Source organism: Oncorhynchus kisutch, linkage group LG19 (genome assembly GCF_002021735.2).
Source record: "Oncorhynchus kisutch isolate 150728-3 linkage group LG19, Okis_V2, whole genome shotgun sequence".
Lineage (NCBI taxonomy): Eukaryota > Metazoa > Chordata > Actinopteri > Salmoniformes > Salmonidae > Oncorhynchus > Oncorhynchus kisutch.
This window is the reverse complement of record NC_034192.2, coordinates 53,653,005-53,672,878: the sequence shown is the minus strand read 5'-3', so window position 1 is coordinate 53,672,878 and position 19,874 is coordinate 53,653,005. Positions and strand designations below refer to the sequence as shown.

At 46.5% G+C, this 19,874-nt stretch overlaps 1 pseudogene; it reads right to left on the bottom strand.

Moving 5' to 3' along the window:
• Positions 1-19,874, bottom strand: part of LOC109910198 (teneurin-2-like) — a 331,746-nt pseudogene that overhangs the window by 262,446 nt on the left and 49,426 nt on the right.

Genomic DNA, 19,874 nt, shown 5'->3' with positions numbered 1-19,874 from the left:
CACACAGGTCTCATACACACAGGTCTCATACACACATGGCTCATACACACACGTCTCATACACACACGTCTCATACACACAGGTCTCATACACACAGGTCTCATACACAGACATCTCATACACACACGTCTCATACACACAGGTCTCATACACAGACATCTCATACACACACGTCTCATACACACAGGTCTCATACACACATGTCTCATACACACAGGTCTCATACACACATGGCTCATACACACACGTCTCATACACACACACACACACACACACACGTCTCACCATCACACACCTCACCATTACCCACACACGTCTCACCATCACACACCTCACCATTACCCACACACACACACGTCTCACCATCACACACCTCACCATTACCCCCCCCCCCCTACACACAGAGATAGAGAGGGAGAGAGAGAGACAAATTGAAACAGAGAGATAGAGACACATTGATAGAGAGAGACAAAAAGGGACAGAGGGAGAAGGAAGAGGGAGAAGGCAGAGGGAGAAGGCAGAGGGAGAAGGCAGAGGGAGAAGGCAGAGGGAGAAGGTAGAGGGAGAAGGCAGAGGGAGAAGGCAGAGGGAGAAGGCAGAGGGAGAAGGCAGAGGGAGAAGGCAGAGGGAGAAGGCAGAGGGAGAAGGCAGAGGGATAGATTCATAGATGTGTGGATGATGACAATGTCCTCTTAAAAGACACTGTGACAACTGTGACTGTCCACTTACTGACTAGAGCACCAGATCTACTGAATGACTCACAGCTCCAAACGCAGAGTAAAGTGTGTATGTGTGTTCGTGTGTGTGTGTATGTGTGTTCGTGTGTGTGTGTGTGTCTGTGTGTCCGTGTGTGTTTGCATGTGTGTGTGTGTGAGAACTAGCCACTCTACACATCACAGACTCATAACTTTCCAACCATCTGTTCCCACACATGTTTATTTGTTTAGCCCCGACACAAGTCTTCTTCAATCCTTCCTCCTCTCTTCTCCTCTTTTTTGTCTGTTTAGCATAAATGCCCTCGATGAAAACATGCTGCCATTGACTCTGGCTGGCTCTGTGTCTCTCAACCTTACCTTGGGTTTTAATGCTGTGTCTCTCAACCTTATCTTGGGTTTTAATGCTGTGTCTCTCAACCTTACCTTGGGTTTTAATGCTGTGTCTCTCAACCTTACCTTGGGTTTTAATGCTGTGTCTCTCAACCTTATCTTGGGGTTTAATGCTGTGTCTGTCAACCTTACCTTGGGTTTTAATGCTGTGTCTCTCAACCTTACCTTGGGTTTTAATGCTGTGTCTCTCAACCTTACCTTGGGTTTTAATGCTGTGTCTGTCAACCTTATCTTGGGTTTTAATGCTGTGTCTCTCAACCTTATCTTGGGTTTTAATGCTGTGTCTCTCAACCTTACCTTGGGTTTTAATGCTGTGTCTCTCAACCTTACCTTGGGTTTTAATGCTGTGTCTCTCAACCTTATCTTGGGTTTTAATGCTGTTTCTCTCAACCTTACCTTGGGTTTTAATGCTGTGTCTCTCAACCTTACCTTGGGTTTTAATGCTGTGTCTCTCAACCTTATCTTGGGTTTTAATGCTGTGTCTCTCAACCTTACCTTGGGTTTTAATGCTGTGTCTCTCAACCTTATCTTGGGTTTTAATGCTGTGTCTCTCAACCTTATCTTGGGGTTTAATGCTGTGTCTCTCAACCTTATCTTGGGTTTTAATGCTGTGTCTCTCAACCTTATCTTGGGGTTTAATGCTGTGTCTCTCAACCTTACCTTGGGTTTTAAAGCTGTGTCTGTCAACCTTATCTTGGGTTTTAATGCTGTGTCTCTCAACCTTACCTTGGGTTTTAATGCTGTGTCTGTCAACCTTACCTTGGGTTTAATGGGAATATACCAACCAGTTCTCACAGTCTCACGTCAGAATTAGACGTTTATACATGTTTCTCAAATGTAACATTTCAAAGTTGTTGCAAATGTCAAATTAAATTTAGGCAATAACTCCACATGTTTTATGTTAGGGTTATGTTTTGGCTTTAACTTGGAAATCTTAAAGTTAGGTATGAACTCTTAGTGGTTAAGGTAGTGGTTAAGGTTTGGGATAGGATTTTTATTTATTTTTTAACTTCAACCTTTAGAAACAGAGACAGATGCTTATGCCCATCCACCATCCCCATCCACCAGCCCCATCCACCATCCCCATCCACCATCCCCATCCACCATCCCCATCCACCATCCACCATCCACATCCACCATCCCCATCCACCATCCCCATCCACCATCCACCATCCCCATCCACCATCCCCATCCACCATCCCCCATCCACCATCCCCATCCACAATCCCCATCCACCATCCACCATCCCCATCCACCATCCACCATCCACCATCCCCATCCACCATCCACCATCCACCATCCACCATCCCCATCCACCATCCACCATCCCCATCCACCATCCACCATCCCAATCCACCATCCACCATCCCCATCCACCATCCCCATCCACCATCCACCATCCACCATCCCATCCACCATCCCCATCCCCCATCCCCATCCACCATCCCCATCCACCATCCCCATCCACAAAGCCCTAGCAAAACTGAAACCTACTTCAATGTAACAGAGCTCACTGTTGCCCCTAGTGGCCAGTTTATATGTCATCTCCCAACGTCCTCAGACATGGATGGACGTCCAATACTGACTTGTATAACGGGCGACCTGCTGAATATACAGTTGGGTATGTGTACGTGCCTGGTGATGTGTCCCATTGGGTTTTAGAGGAATATACAGTAGGGTATGTGTCCGTGCCTGGTGATGTGTCCCATTGGGTTTTAGAGGAATATACAGTAGGAATTCATAGGTCAAAAGTGTGTGTGTGTGTTGCTGGGTAACATCAGTACCTCTGAACACCAGTAGGGGGAACTAGTGTCTGACACAGAGAGAGCGAGAAGAGAGAGAGAGAGAAAAGAGAGAATTAATGAGAGAGAGCAAGAAGAGAGAGAGAAGAGAGAATTAATGAGAGAGAGCGAGAGATATAGAAGAGATAATTAATTAATGAATGAGAGAAAAAGAGAGAATTAATGGAGGAGCAGAGGGAGAGAGATAGGATGGAGAGATGGAAGTTACTCTTGGAATGGAGAGAGAGTGTTTATATATTCACTCTCCCTACCTTTGCTATGTCTGAGCTAAGACCATGGCAGGAAGCCAGTAGAGATGGAGAAGTGAATAATATTTCCACTCTGCACCTGCTAAATGATTTATGAATGATGTATGATAAATCATCTGCTATTAAAAACAATAATGGAATAATAATCATGTCTACTCTCCTCCTTTTCTCTCCCTCTCTCTATTCTCCTCTAATGATAGACTGATGAGGGGCCCTGGGCTGCTGGGTTAATGCCATCCATCTTTTCAATTAACATCTCCCTCTCTCTCTCTCTCTCTCTTGCTTTCTCTCTCTCTCTTGCTTTCTCTCTCTATCTCTCTCCCTTTCTCTCTCTCTCTCTCTCTCTCTCTCTCTCTCCTTCCTATCTCTCTATCTCTCCCTCTCTCTCTCTCTCTCTCTCTTGCTTTCTCTCTCTCTCTCTCCTTCCTATCTTTCTATCTCTCCCTCTCTCTCTCTCCTTCCTATCACTCTATGTCTCCCTCTCTCTCTCTCCTTCCTATCTCTCTATCTCTCCCTCTCTCTCTCTCCTTCCTATCTCTCTATCTCTCCCTCTCTCTCTCTCCTTCCTATCTCTCTATCTCTCCCTCTCTCTCTCTCTCTCTCTCTCTCCTTCCTATCTCTCTATCTCTCCCTCTCTCTCTCACAGAGGGACTGTTGACTCATTTGCATGTGTTGTTTCTGTATCTACTTATAAACTATTGAACACACTTGTCAATCAGAGGAGGGGTCCTCACAGCATGACAGACCTCATGTGGACTACCCAGTGACATTATGGGAGAGAGAATCATATTGGAGGTAGCAATCATTTTAGTAGTAACTCGATAATAGTAGATCCAGTGTAGATTCACACTGAGAGAAAGACAGACAGAAAGAGAGGAATAGTCAGAAGTTCTAACTGATAATTAGTCACCATGGTTAACTGTGACACCTATCATCAAGTTGTGTCTGTAGAATCATCAGACAACCAATGTAGAGACTGGGCTGATGTGTGAGTGTCCTTTCCCTCAGGGTCAAATCTCATTTAATCTCTTCCACAACACGCACGGGCATGCACACACACACGCACGCACGCACGCACGCACACACACACACACACACACACACACACACACACACACACACACACACCATACACAAATGAACGATGCAATGTACACACACTAAATTGTCCACTTAGCTTTTTTAATCACATGCAAATCACAGCTAACATGCCAGCCGCTTCAATCAATCACAGCGAGGCCAGTGAATTAGAGAAGGACAGAAGCCCAGGAAACCTTGTAAATATTGAAAACACAAACATGAATAACTTATGGTGTGAACGGCTGCAAGCTGGAGAACATCAGCTACCCGCTGTCAGCTAGCTGTCAATCAATGGAATTACTGTCAATCTCAACGCTCACTGGAAGGTAGGGGCTAACACACAGATGCATACACACACACACACACACACACACACACACACACAGGCTCACACACAGAAACAGACTCCTCCCATGAAGAACCTAAATGTCAAAGGTGCAATTTCTCAAGCAATATTTAGCTGGGACTGTCTGGGAGTGGTCTGAGCTGGGAGGGAAACTGAAAACTATCTCTTATTGGCAGAGAGGTATGGAACTCTCTTTCTAACTAATTTACCGGTTGGTGATGTCACCAGGCAGGCCAAAGTGTCATCCTACTGAAACAGGCTGACATTTCAGATGGTCTTTTCAAAACATCATCATTTTCACAAGGTCACAGTATTACTCCATCCTCATAGTGTGAAAATATAAAACAGAAGAAAATCGAGTGGGCCTTTAACCAGACGTGTACACACACACACACACACACACACACACACACACACACACACACACACACACACACACACACACACACACACACACACACACACACACACACACACACACACACACACACACACACACACACACACACACACGCACACACACGCACACACAGAGAGACATCCACCTACACATCTAATCTCCAATCTCTGGGATCATCTCTAGAGTATGTCCTTCAAACAGAGCATCAGGGGTTAGAGCACTGGGCTAAATGTACGTGAGCGAGAGGCTCATGTTTTAAAGCCCCTTGGCTGTGTGTGTGTGTGTGTGTGTATGTGTGTGTTTGTGCGTGTGTGAGAGAGAGAGAGAGAGAGAGAGAGAGAGAGAGAGAGAGAGAGAGAGAGAGACCAGAGCGGTACTGGGAGACCAGGAATTCACTCTGAGATCCGTGCCTCACTACAGTATGGGAGTTCAAGAGGAGTGAACCAAGGATCTTACCTGTCTCATGAGAGTGAGAGAGGGTCTTCGACCTCCCGATGTTGCCTGAGTGATGCATCATTCCTCCACAGATCTGTCTATTCTTCTCTCCTCCTCTATTTAGTCGTCACCAGTCCTTTTATAGTATCCTCTTTCCTCTTCACTCTTCCTTTTTCGCTCCCTCCTTTTCTCCTCTCTCTGTCCAGTAAGGTCCGTTAAACACAATCCAGCAGCGGAGCGTGAGAGCAGAGCGCCGACACACTCACACACAGTGGAATGAGCCAAAACACACACACACCCCTGATCTCACAAACACACATTCTGGGCTAATCAGCCCTCCGCTGCCTGCCAGCCCTGAGATCAGAGGGAGAGATTCACGCTCAACGTCTCCGCTACACTCCTTATTTTTGTCTTCTTCTATTCCCTTGTTTACCTTGCTCCCTCATTTGCTCAGTCCTCCTCTGAGCGGAAAGAGATGGATAGATGGATGCTGAGGAAAAGAGATAGCGCCTTTCAGCCTCTTCTAGGAGAAGAGATGTAGAGAGGGAGCTTCATCCTCTGTGTGCACATGGCTGAGACTGGTAGCAGACTCCGCTAGTGCCACGGAGAGAGCGCGCGAGAGAGAGAGACAACTGAGGGGGGGGGGCAAGCAAGCAAGTACATATGAGAGAGAGAGAGAGATAGAGAGGGAGGTGGAGTGAGAGAGAGAGAGAGATAGAGAGAGGGAGGTGGAGTGAGAGAATGTGTGAGGGAGAGAAAGAGGGTGGGGGTGAGAGCACAAGATAGAAAATAGAGAGAAAGACAACAAGAAGGGGGGTGAACGGGGAGAAAAGAGAGCGATAGAGAAAAAGAGCGAGCGAGAGACAGAGGGGTGAATCACAGGAATGTGACAAAGCATGTTTATCAAAGACAGAGAAGATTGAAAAGAGAGAGAGAGAGAGATATGAGAGGAGAGCAGGAAAGAAAAGAGGGAGGGACAGATGAGAGGAAAACAGGAAAGGAGAGAGAGGGAGGGTGGAGCGAAGAGAGGGAAAGACAAAGAAAGCGAGAAGCGGAAAGAGGGAGTGGGAGGAAAAGGGAGAGAGGTAGAAAGAGGGCAGAGGACACTGCGGCTATCTAACAGTCAGATAGGCAGCTGAGCTCATAGAGACTGTCCGGATCCACAGCTCATAGAGACCAACTGGATCCACAGCTCATAGAGACTGTCTGGATCCACAGCTCATAGAGACTGTCTGTATCCACAGCTCATAGAGACTGGTGTGATCCACAGCTCATAGAGACTGTTGTGATCCACAGCTCATAGAGACTGTCTGGATCCACAGCTCATAGAGACTGTCTGGATCCACAGCTCATAGAGACTGTCTGGATCCACAGCTCATAGAGACTGCCTGGATCCACAGCTCATAGAGACTGTTGTGATCCACAGCTCATAGAGACTGTCTGGATCCACAGCTCATAGAGACTGTCGTGATCCACAGCTCATAGAGACTGTCTGGATCCACAGCTCATAGAGACTGTCTGGATCCACCGTTCATAGAGACTGTCGTGATCCACAGCTCATAGAGACGGTCTGGATCCACAGCTCATAGAGACTGTCGTGATCCACAGCTCATAGAGACTGTCGTGATCCACAGCTCATAGAGACTGTCTGGATCCACCGTTCATAGAGACTGTCGTGATCCACAGCTCATAGAGACGGTCTGGATCCACAGCTCATAGAGACTATCGTGATCCACAGCTCATAGAGACTATCGTGATCCACAGCTCATAGAGACTATCGTGATCCACAGCTCATAGAGACTGTCGTGATCCACAGCTCAGAGAGACAGTCAATAACCACAGCTCATAGAGACTGTCTGGATCCACAGCTCATAGAGACTGTCTGGATCCACAGCTCATAGAGACTGTCTGGATCCACAGCTCATAGAGACTGCCTGGATCCACAGCTCATAGAGACTGTTGTGATCCACAGCTCATAGAGACTGTCTGGATCCACAGCTCATAGAGACTGTCGTGATCCACAGCTCATAGAGACTGTCTGGATCCACAGCTCATAGAGACTGTCTGGATCCACCGTTCATAGAGACTGTCGTGATCCACAGCTCATAGAGACGGTCTGGATCCACAGCTCATAGAGACTGTCGTGATCCACAGCTCATAGAGACTGTCGTGATCCACAGCTCATAGAGACTGTCTGGATCCACCGTTCATAGAGACTGTCGTGATCCACAGCTCATAGAGACGGTCTGGATCCACAGCTCATAGAGACTATCGTGATCCACAGCTCATAGAGACTATCGTGATCCACAGCTCATAGAGACTATCGTGATCCACAGCTCATAGAGACTGTCGTGATCCACAGCTCAGAGAGACAGTCAATAACCACAGCTCATAGAGACTGTCTAGAGCAGGGTTACCCAACTCGTGGCCTGCGGCCAAATCTGGCCCACCAGCAATATTATTTGGCCACCCAAAGCCCCCCAATGTAAGTATGAATAATTTTCCATAAAAAATATAAATAAATCTCAGACCAGAGATGCAAAAACTCACAAATGCATTGTCCCAAGAAGGAAGTTATTCGACAGGCAACTAATAAAGCAGGCAGCGGACCATTTTGTGGTGCTGAAACGTAAAGCTGCAACCACAGCGCAATCAACAGGAGGTGAACAGCGCCTGGTGCTGAAAACACATCTAACTCGTTAAGCAACTGCTGCACAGCAACACACGGAGAAAAACTCCATTCGAGTAATTCATTTCAACAATACTCTTCATTTTAATTTGACTTTACAAACAACAAGAGGGCTTAATTGGAGTCTATTTCTTCCAAGCCTAGGCCTATATAAAATAACTTGACTGGCTATGAGGCTATGAGGCTTAACAACGTCTTTCACAAGAAACAAATAGATGGCCGAATAGAAGAGGGATGTTTTTATTAGACCTACTTACATCTGGCCCAAAACATCCTACATAAAACAACCCTTTAAAGAAAAACAGGTCTGTGTCTGAATGACTGGGGATAGACTGCTCCTGTAACAACAGACAAACAGAACATACTGTCAGCTGGAGACCTAAATATCCCTGGATAAACACTCACAATAATGTTAGTATTTACTAAATACAGTCATATAGGACACTAAGTTACTTCTTCACAGGGAAGAGTTGCATTTCCCCTCCGACACGATCTTGTGGATGTCGGGTGAGAGGGATGTGATGTTGATGTGCAGGCAGTCCTCCATTGACTTACTGTATGTGAAAGCCGGTTCCTGTCATAAGTCTATATTGTGTTCATAGAGGAGTATGAGGACTAGCAGGTGTAAGTCGATCCAAACATTGTTAGAACATAAAATGTCAGTTTCTTCATGGTACTGTGTTCCTCTGAGCCACCCACAACGCACACAGGGACACGCATCTCTGATGTGGCTCGATGTCTGGAATTCAGGCAGCTCAGTTTCAATTGCGGCCTCATCCAGCGAGGGTATCGTTTTCTTAGTGAGGGAGGAGAATTCTCCACCTGGGCGGACTGTGAGAGGATCACGTACAAACACAATGATATCCTTGGGCAGACATGCTGTGGCCTGGTACCTCTGCCTGTCGGTTCTTCAGTGTGCTGAAGTCTTCCATCAGCTCTGTGACGATGCTGCAGCCTGGTCCCTCTGCCTGCCGGTTCTTCAGCGTGCTGAAGTCTTCCATCAGCTCTGTGACGATGCTGCAGCCTGGTCCCTCTGCCTGTCGGTTCTTCAGTGTGCTGAAGTCTTCCATCAGCTCTGTGACGATGCTGCAGCCTGGTCCCTCTGCCTGTCGGTTCTTCAGTGTGCTGAAGTCTTCCATCAGCTCTGTGACGATGCTGCAGCCTGGTCCCTCTGCCTGTCGGTTCTTCAGTGTGCTGAAGTGCAGTAGTCTTCCAGAGGACAAGTCCAAATTGAACAACTCAAGCTTTCTCACAGAGAAATAGACAAACATAATAATTGAATAGAGACATGGTGATTTTATGAGCATAATCAGATAAAAAATGATTATGTCATCGTCACCAAATGTATTATGCACTAATCAGATGTGTTAAAAATGTTGTTCAATTTGTAGTGTGGACCAATTAATTGTGCTAATATTAAATACTAATTATGTTCTGGCCCGCTGACTATTAGCTCAGAGGAAATTTGGCGCGAGGCCAAACCTAGTTGAGGAACACAGTCACAGAGTAACACAGTAGAATGAACACAGTCACAGAGTAACACAGTAGAATGAACACAGTCACAGAGTAACATACAGTAGAATGAACACAGTCACAGAGTAACATACAGTAGAATGAACACAGTCACAGAGTAACATACAGTAGAATGAACACAGTCACAGAGTAACATACAGTAGAATGAACACAGTCACAGAGTAACATACAGTAGAATGAACACAGTCACAGAGTAACATACAGTAGAATGAACACAGTCACAGAGTAACATACAGTAGAATGAACACAGTCACAGAGTAACATACAGTAGAATGAACACAGGCAGACAGAAGGGTTGATACCGGAGCTACCACTTTAAACAGACACATACTACTCCCTCCCTTTCACCATCACACTTACAGACTCAAATCAACTCAATGAACACCTTATAGCCAATGGACAGCGATTGATAGGAGTGTCCTCTTGCTCCTATGTCCTTTAGACAGGTGCCAGGTGGCTGCACTTCTGTCTGTGTCCAGCAGAGGGCAGAGTGCAGGAGATCACTTCACCAGCTAACAGACAGATGGTGTGATTATTTTTTATTTGACATTAAAGTCACTGTCCATTATGTGGGTTGAATACTGTAACAACACCTAATAAACAATGAATAAAAGTCCCATGATGGCAGTGACTGCCCACTACTGCTTATCACTTATCAGCTGTTGTGTATATTACGTTTGTTTTATTTGATGACTTCATTACTTCATCTCAACTCTATAGAGCTGCTGCCTATGCTGTCTGACTAAATCACTACTTTAGTGGTGTATAAGGCAGACTTCATGACTGCTGAATAGAAACTATCAATCACGTCTCAGGTAGAGATACCTCCCAAAGAAAATGCTCTCTATCCCTCTCCATCGCATTTCTTTTCTCTTCTCTCCATCTCCGTGTCTGCCCCATACAGACCCGACAAGTAGAGGCAAAATGGATTATGGGCTTTGTAGGAGAGAATAGGAGAGGAGATGGGAGGAGAGGAGAGGAGAGGGGAAGGGAGGAGAGGAGAGGAGAGGAGAGGAGAGGAGAGGAGAGGAGAGGAGAGGAGAGGAGAGGAGAGGAGAGGAGAGGAGAGGAGAGGAGAGGAGAGGAGAGGAGAGGAGAGGAGAGGAGAGGAGAGGAGAGGGGAAGGGAGGAGAGAGGAGGAGAGGAGAGGAGAGAAGAGGAGAGGGGAAGGGAGGAGAGAGGAGGATAGGAGCAGAGAGGAGAGGGGAAGGGGGGAGAGAGGAGGACAGGAGAGGAGAGAATTGGAGAGGAGAGAAGAGGAGAGGGGAAGGGAAGGGAAGGGAGGAGAGTGGAGGATAGGAACAGAGAGGAGAGGGGAAGGGGGAGAGAGGAGGACAGGAGAGGAGAGAATTGGAGAGGAGAGAAGAGGAGAGGGGAAGGGAAGGGAGGAGAGAGGAGGATAGGAGAAGAGAGAATTGGAGAGGGGAGGGAAGAGGAGATGGGAGGAGAGGAGAGGAGAGGGGAAGGAAGGAGAGAGGAGGAGAGGAGAGGAGAGAATTGGAGAGGAGAGAAGAGGAGAGGGGAAGGGAAGGGAGGAGAGAGGAGGATAGGAGAAGAGAGGAGAGGGGAAGGGGGGAGAGAGGAGGACAGGAGAGGAGAGAATTGGAGAGGAGAGAAGGGAAGGAAGGAGAGGGTGGTAGGCTTTCTATAGGGTCCTGCTACTATTCATCATGATAAAGAAACCATCTGAGACACTAACAAATTGCTTTTCTTGACAACACCTTGTAATACTCAATCATGTACACATACATGCCTGGACACAGGCACAAGCAGGTAGTGACACACACACACACACACACGCACAAACACACACACACACACACACACACGAAGGCACATAGGGCTTCAGTATAAATGCAGGTAGTTTATCAATGTCAGCCTATATCATTATCCATAGTACATCTATATAACAATATACAGTACGTCTACTTCAGTGACATTCAATAGATACAATGTATTTCTACATACAGTCTGGTGTAGGAACGTACAGTCTGGTGTAGGAATGTAGTCTGGTGTGAGTATGTACAGTCTGGTGTAGGAACGTACAGTCTGGTGTAGGAATGTAGTCTGGTGTAGGAATGTACAGTCTGGTGTGAGTATGTACAGTCTGGTGTGAGAACGTACAGTCTGGTGTAGGAATGTAGTCTGGTGTGAGTATGTACAGTCTGGTGTGAGAATGTACAGTCTGGTGTGAGAACGTACAGTCTGGTGTGAGAATGTACAGTCTGGTGTAGGAATGTACAGTCTGGTGTAGGAACGTACAGTCTGGTGTAGGAATGTACAGTCTGGTGTAGGAATGTACAGTCTGGTGTAGGAATGTACAGTCTGGTGTAGGAACGTACAGTCTGGTGTAGGAATGTACAGTCTGGTGTGAGTATGTACAGTCTGGTGTGAGAACGTACAGTCTGGTGTAGGAATGTAGTCTGGTGTGAGTATGTACAGTCTGGTGTGAGAATGTACAGTCTGGTGTAAGAACGTACAGTCTGGTGTGAGAATGTACAGTCTGGTGTAGGAATGTAGTCTGGTGTGAGTATGTACAGTCTGGTGTGAGAATGTACAGTCTGGTGTGAGAACATACAGTCTGGTGTGAGAATGTACAGTCTGGTGTGAGAACATACAGTCTGGTGTGAGAATGTACAGTCTGGTGTGAGAACATACAGTCTTGTGTGAGAACGTACAGTCTGGTGTGAGAATGTACAGTCTGGTGTGAGAATGTACAGTCTGGTGTGAGAATGTACAGTCTGGTGTGAGAATGTACAGTCTGGTGTGAGAATGTACAGTCTGGTGTGAGAATGTACAGTCTGGTGTGAGAACGTACAGTCTGGTGTAGGAATGTACAGTCTGGTGTGAGAACATACAGTCTGGTGTAGGAATGTACAGTCTGGTGTAGGAATGTACAGTCTGGTGTGAGAACGTACAGTCTGGTGTGAGAACATACAGTCTGGTGTAGGAATGTACAGTCTGGTGTAGGAATGTACAGTCTGGTGTAGGAACATACAGTCTGGTGTAGGAATGTACAGTCTGGTGTGAGAACATACAGTCTGGTGTGAGAATGTACAGTCTGGTGTAGGAATGTACAGTCTGGTGTGAGAACGTACAGTCTGGTGTAGGAATGTACAGTCTGGTGTGAGAATGTACAGTCTGGTGTAGGAACATACAGTCTGGTGTGAGAATGTACAGTCTGGTGTGAGAACGTACAGTCTGGTGTAGGAATGTACAGTCTGGTGTAGGAATGTACAGTCTGGTGTGAGAACATACGGTCTGGTGTGAGAATGTACAGTCTGGTGTGAGAACGTACAGTCTGGTGTGAGAACGTACAGTCTGGTGTGAGAACGTACAGTCTGGTGTGAGAATGTACAGTCTGGTGTGAGAACGTACAGTCTGGTGTAGGAATGTACAGTCTGGTGTAGGAATGTACAGTCTGGTGTGAGAATGTACAGTCTGGTGTAGGAACGTACAGTCTGGTGTAGGAACGTACAGTCTGGTGTAGGAACGTACAGTCTGGTGTGAGAATGTACAGTCTGGTGTAGGAACGTACATTCTGGTGTAGGAACGTACAGTCTGGTGTAGGAATGTACAGTCTGGTGTGAGTATGTACAGTCTGGTGTGAGAACGTACAGTCTGGTGTAGGAATGTAGTCTGGTGTGAGTATGTACAGTCTGGTGTGAGAATGTACAGTCTGGTGTGAGAACGTACAGTCTGGTGTGAGAATGTACAGTCTGGTGTAGGAATGTAGTCTGGTGTGAGTATGTACAGTCTGGTGTGAGAATGTACAGTCTGGTGTGAGAACATACAGTCTGGTGTGAGAATGTACAGTCTGGTGTGAGAACATACAGTCTGGTGTGAGAATGTACAGTCTGGTGTGAGAACATACAGTCTGGTGTAAGAATGTACAGTCTGGTGTAGGAATGTACAGTCTGGTGTGAGAACATACGGTCTTGTGTAGGAATGTACAGTCTGGTGTGAGAACATACAGTCTGGTGTGAGAATGTACAGTCTGGTGTGAGAATGTACAGTCTGGTGTGAGAACGTAAAGTCTGGTGTGAGAATGTACAGTCTGGTGTGAGAATGTACAGTCTGGTGTGAGAACGTACAGTCTGGTGTGAGAACATACAGTCTGGTGTAGGAATGTACAGTCTGGTGTGAGAACATACAGTCTGGTGTGAGAATGTACAGTCTGGTGTAGGAACGTACAGTCTGGTGTGAGAACATACAGTCTGGTGTGAGAACGTACAGTCTGGTGTGAGAACATACAGTCTGGTGTGAGAACGTACAGTCTGGTGTAGGAATGTACAGTCTGGTGTGAGAACATACAGTCTGGTGTAGGAATGTACAGTCTGGTGTAGGAATGTACAGTCTGGTGTGAGAACATACAGTCTTGTGTGAGAACGTACAGTCTGGTGTGAGAATGTACAGTCTGGTGTGAGAATGTACAGTCTGGTGTGAGAATGTACAGTCTGGTGTGAGAATGTACAGTCTGGTGTGAGAATGTACAGTCTGGTGTGAGAATGTACAGTCTGGTGTGAGAACGTACAGTCTGGTGTAGGAATGTACAGTCTGGTGTGAGAACATACAGTCTGGTGTAGGAATGTACAGTCTGGTGTAGGAATGTACAGTCTGGTGTGAGAACGTACAGTCTGGTGTGAGAACATACAGTCTGGTGTGAGAACGTACAGTCTGGTGTAGGAATGTACAGTCTGGTGTAGGAATGTACAGTCTGGTGTGAGAATGTACAGTCTGGTGTGAGAACATACAGTCTGGTGTGAGAATGTACAGTCTGGTGTGAGAATGTACAGTCTGGTGTGAGAACGTAAAGTCTGGTGTGAGAATGTACAGTCTGGTGTGAGAATGTACAGTCTGGTGTGAGAACGTACAGTCTGGTGTGAGAACATACAGTCTGGTGTAGGAATGTACAGTCTGGTGTGAGAACATACAGTCTGGTGTGAGAATGTACAGTCTGGTGTAGGAACGTACAGTCTGGTGTGAGAACATACAGTCTGGTGTGAGAACGTACAGTCTGGTGTGAGAACATACAGTCTGGTGTGAGAACGTACAGTCTGGTGTAGGAATGTACAGTCTGGTGTGAGAACATACAGTCTGGTGTAGGAATGTACAGTCTGGTGTAGGAATGTACAGTCTGGTGTGAGAACATACAGTCTTGTGTGAGAACGTACAGTCTGGTGTGAGAATGTACAGTCTGGTGTGAGAATGTACAGTCTGGTGTGAGAATGTACAGTCTGGTGTGAGAATGTACAGTCTGGTGTGAGAATGTACAGTCTGGTGTGAGAATGTACAGTCTGGTGTGAGAACGTACAGTCTGGTGTAGGAATGTACAGTCTGGTGTGAGAACATACAGTCTGGTGTAGGAATGTACAGTCTGGTGTAGGAATGTACAGTCTGGTGTGAGAACGTACAGTCTGGTGTGAGAACATACAGTCTGGTGTGAGAACGTACAGTCTGGTGTAGGAATGTACAGTCTGGTGTAGGAATGTACAGTCTGGTGTGAGAATGTACAGTCTGGTGTAGGAACGTACAGTCTGGTGTAGGAACGTACAGTCTGGTGTAGGAACGTACAGTCTGGTGTGAGAATGTACAGTCTGGTGTAGGAACGTACAGTCTGGTGTAGGAACGTACAGTCTGGTGTAGGAATGTACAGTCTGGTGTGAGTATGTACAGTCTGGTGTGAGAACGTACAGTCTGGTGTAGGAATGTAGTCTGGTGTGAGTATGTACAGTCTGGTGTGAGAATGTACAGTCTGGTGTGAGAACGTACAGTCTGGTGTGAGAATGTACAGTCTGGTGTAGGAATGTAGTCTGGTGTGAGTATGTACAGTCTGGTGTGAGAATGTACAGTCTGGTGTGAGAACATACAGTCTGGTGTGAGAATGTACAGTCTGGTGTGAGAACATACAGTCTGGTGTGAGAATGTACAGTCTGGTGTGAGAACATACAGTCTGGTGTAAGAATGTACAGTCTGGTGTAGGAATGTACAGTCTGGTGTGAGAACATACGGTCTTGTGTAGGAATGTACAGTCTGGTGTGAGAACATACAGTCTGGTGTGAGAATGTACAGTCTGGTGTGAGAATGTACAGTCTGGTGTGAGAACGTAAAGTCTGGTGTGAGAATGTACAGTCTGGTGTGAGAATGTACAGTCTGGTGTGAGAACGTACAGTCTGGTGTGAGAACATACAGTCTGGTGTAGGAATGTACAGTCTGGTGTGAGAACATACAGTCTGGTGTGAGAATGTACAGTCTGGTGTAGGAACGTACAGTCTGGTGTGAGAACATACAGTCTGGTGTGAGAACGTACAGTCTGGTGTGAGAACATACAGTCTGGTGTGAGAACGTACAGTCTGGTGTAGGAATGTACAGTCTGGTGTGAGAACATACAGTCTGGTGTAGGAATGTACAGTCTGGTGTAGGAATGTACAGTCTGGTGTGAGAACATACAGTCTTGTGTGAGAACGTACAGTCTGGTGTGAGAATGTACAGTCTGGTGTGAGAATGTACAGTCTGGTGTGAGAATGTACAGTCTGGTGTGAGAATGTACAGTCTGGTGTGAGAATGTACAGTCTGGTGTGAGAATGTACAGTCTGGTGTGAGAACGTACAGTCTGGTGTAGGAATGTACAGTCTGGTGTGAGAACATACAGTCTGGTGTAGGAATGTACAGTCTGGTGTAGGAATGTACAGTCTGGTGTGAGAACGTACAGTCTGGTGTGAGAACATACAGTCTGGTGTAGGAATGTACAGTCTGGTGTAGGAATGTACAGTCTGGTGTAGGAACATACAGTCTGGTGTAGGAATGTACAGTCTGGTGTGAGAACATACAGTCTGGTGTGAGAATGTACAGTCTGGTGTAGGAATGTACAGTCTGGTGTGAGAACGTACAGTCTGGTGTAGGAATGTACAGTCTGGTGTGAGAATGTACAGTCTGGTGTAGGAACATACAGTCTGGTGTGAGAATGTACAGTCTGGTGTAGGAATGTACAGTCTGGTGTAGGAACATACAGTCTGGTGTGAGAATGTACAGTCTGGTGTAGGAATGTACAGTCTGGTGTAGGAACATACAGTCTGGTGTGAGAATGTACAGTCTGGTGTAGGAATGTACAGTCTGGTGTAGGAATGTACAGTCTGGTGTGAGAATGTACAGTCTGGTGTGAGAACGTACAGTCTGGTGTGAGAACGTACAGTCTGGTGTGAGAACGTACAGTCTGGTGTGAGAATGTACAGTCTGGTGTGAGAACGTACAGTCTGGTGTAGGAATGTACAGTCTGGTGTAGGAATGTACAGTCTGGTGTGAGAATGTACAGTCTGGTGTAGGAACGTACAGTCTGGTGTGAGAACATACAGTCTGGTGTGAGAACATACAGTATGGTGTGAGAACGTACAGTCTGGTGTAGGAACGTACAGTCTGGTGTAGGAACGTACAGTCTGGTGTAGGAACATACAGTCTGGTGTGAGAACGTACAGTCTGGTGTGAGAACGTACAGTCTGGTGTGAGAACGTAAAGTCTGGTGTGAGAACGTACAGTCTGGTGTGAGAACGTACAGTCTGGTGTGAGAACGTACAGTCTGGTGTGAGAACGTACAGTCTGGTGTAGGAACGTACAGTCTGGTGTGAGAACGTAAAGTCTGGTGTAGGAATGTACAGTCTGGTGTGAGAACGTACAGTCTGGTGTGAGAACGTACAGTCTGGTGTAGGAACAAGCAGAAGGAGCAACATGAAAAGGTCAGAGAGAGAGAGAGAGTGCAGAGGAAAGTGGAGAGAGGAAAAAATATGTGAAACTGGGATTGCATAATTGTTAGAGATAAATGTAAAATCACTTCACTAGAGAGGATGGAGAGCGAGCACCTATCACCCTTTCTCACCTTTCTTTCTCTCTGCTTTTCTGTTTTTTCCACTCTCTCTCTTCATCTCTACCTATATCTCTTTCTTTTTTGGATAACTGTGACCCTCTGTATCGCCCCAATGTCATCTACACCTACCACTTCTACGTGTGTGTGTGTGTGTGTGTGTGTGTGTTAGCTGGGGTTTTCTCCCTCCTGTGTCTGGTGGGAATAGGCTGAAAAGGTTGACTAGTCTTTCTTAAGCCTTCAACCAATGACAAATGACCATGTTTTAACCACCATGCACGTATTCCCCCTTCCCTCTCTCCATCTCCCTCTCTCCATCTCCCTCACATTCTCCCCTTCCCTCTCTCCATCTTCCTCACATTCTCCCCTTCCCTCTCTCCATCTCCCTCACATTCTCCCCTTCCCTCTCTCCATCTCCCTCACTTTCTCCCCTTCCCTCTCTCCATCTCCCTCACTTTCTCCCCTTCCCTCTCTCCATCTCCCTCACTTTCTCCCCTTCCCTCTCTCCATCTCCCTCACTTTCTCCCCTTCCCTCTCTCCATCTCCCCTCTCCCCATCTCCCTCACTTTCTCCCCTTCCCTCTCTCCATCTCCCTCTCTCCATCCCTCACATTCTCCCCTTCCCTCTCTCCATCTCCCTCACTTTCTCCCCTTCCCTCTCTCCATCTCCCTCACTTTCTCCCCTTCCCTCTCTCCATCTCCCTCTCCCCATCTCCCTCACTTTCTCCCCTTCCCTCTCTCCATCCCTCACTTTCTCCCCTTCCCTCTTTCCATCTCCCTCTCTCCATCTCCCTCACTTTCTCCCCTTCCCTCTCTCCATCTCCCTCTCTCCATCTCCCTCACTTTATCCCCTTCCCTCTCTCCATATCCCTCCCTCCATCTCCCTCACTTTCTCCCCTTCCCTCTCTCCTCTCCCGCTTCCCCTGAGACAGAAAGTGAGATGGCCAGAAAGGACAAGGAATATTGAACGAAAGATAGACAAGGGATCAGGGGATCAGGGATCAGGGGATCAGGGGATCAGGGGATAGGGGGGATCAGGGGATCAGGGGATAGGGGGATCAGGGGATAGGGGGATCAGGGGATCAGGGGATAGGGGGATGAAAGCAAAAGGAGACTGATTAGAGCCTGTTTGTAGTGAGTTACCTCTGGTTTGTTCAGCCATTCCCATGGGGAAAAGTCATGGGGAAAGAATGGGGTTTTGGGATAAACGCCCAAAATAAGGTTGGAGGTAAACACAGACTTAGGAGATCTTATACGTTTTGTTCTGGAAGATAATAGAATTTAGTTAACATGACCTTTATGAATTATGAAGCCTTTATGTGATTTATGTGCTTGTTTTGATTACATAAATGATTCACAGAACAAATGTACAAGATCTCTTAATCCCGTGTTTACCACAAATCTTATATTCGGTGTTAATCCAAAAACCCTACAAAAAAACCCATTCATTTCCCCATCGGGCTTTGGGCAACGCCATGGGGGAGTTCGTTTGAGCTCTACGCTCTACATACACACACATACGCATGTATAGAAGATTGCACACACGTACACCCACTCTTCAAATGACATTCATCTCCACACTCTCATTTTGGTGTTGGACTTGAGTGAGCGACACACACACACAGACACACACACACACATTTGGTGAAGGAGAAGAAAACAAATGAATGAGAGAAAGAGGAGGGTTTATCAAAGAAGACTGCTGATTCTTCACTTCTGAGAAATATTGAATGTTGAAAGTTGTCCCCTCTATTCCTTCTCCAAGCCTTGGTATACATGACAAATAATACACATGGAGGACTATACCATTGGTGGTGAGTGCTGAGCTCTCACTGTCCTCACGTTGTCAAACTGTTTCAATCTGCCACAACAGGAGGCATATAGTTATGTTATGACAAATATCACAAACAAACAGTCACACTGTCACATCAGTGATGTCACTGTCAACTCCAGCTGAGCTGTTGGTAGTGACACAATCATTATGTATGTATCAGTGTGAATTAACCCTGTTTATGGACTAAGTCTAAAGAGAGACCAGCGAGAAAAAGAGGAGAGGGAGAAAGAGAGAGAGTGGGAGAGAGGGAGAGAGAGAGAAAGAGAGAAAGAGAGAGAGAGAAAGTAGAGAGAGAGAGATGGAGAGGAGAGAAAAGAGGGTAGAAGAGAAAGAGGAGAGAGAGAGAAAAGAGGAGAGGGAGAGAGAGACAGAGAAGAGGGAGAGAGGAGAGGAGAAGAAGAGTAAAGAGAAGAGAGAGAAAGAGAGAGAGATAGGGGGAGAGATAGAGAGAGAGAGAGGGAGAAGAGAGAGAGAAAGAGAGAGGGAGAGAGAGAGAGAGGAAAGAGAGAGAGAGAGAGAACGAGAGAGAGAGAAAGAGAGAGAGAAA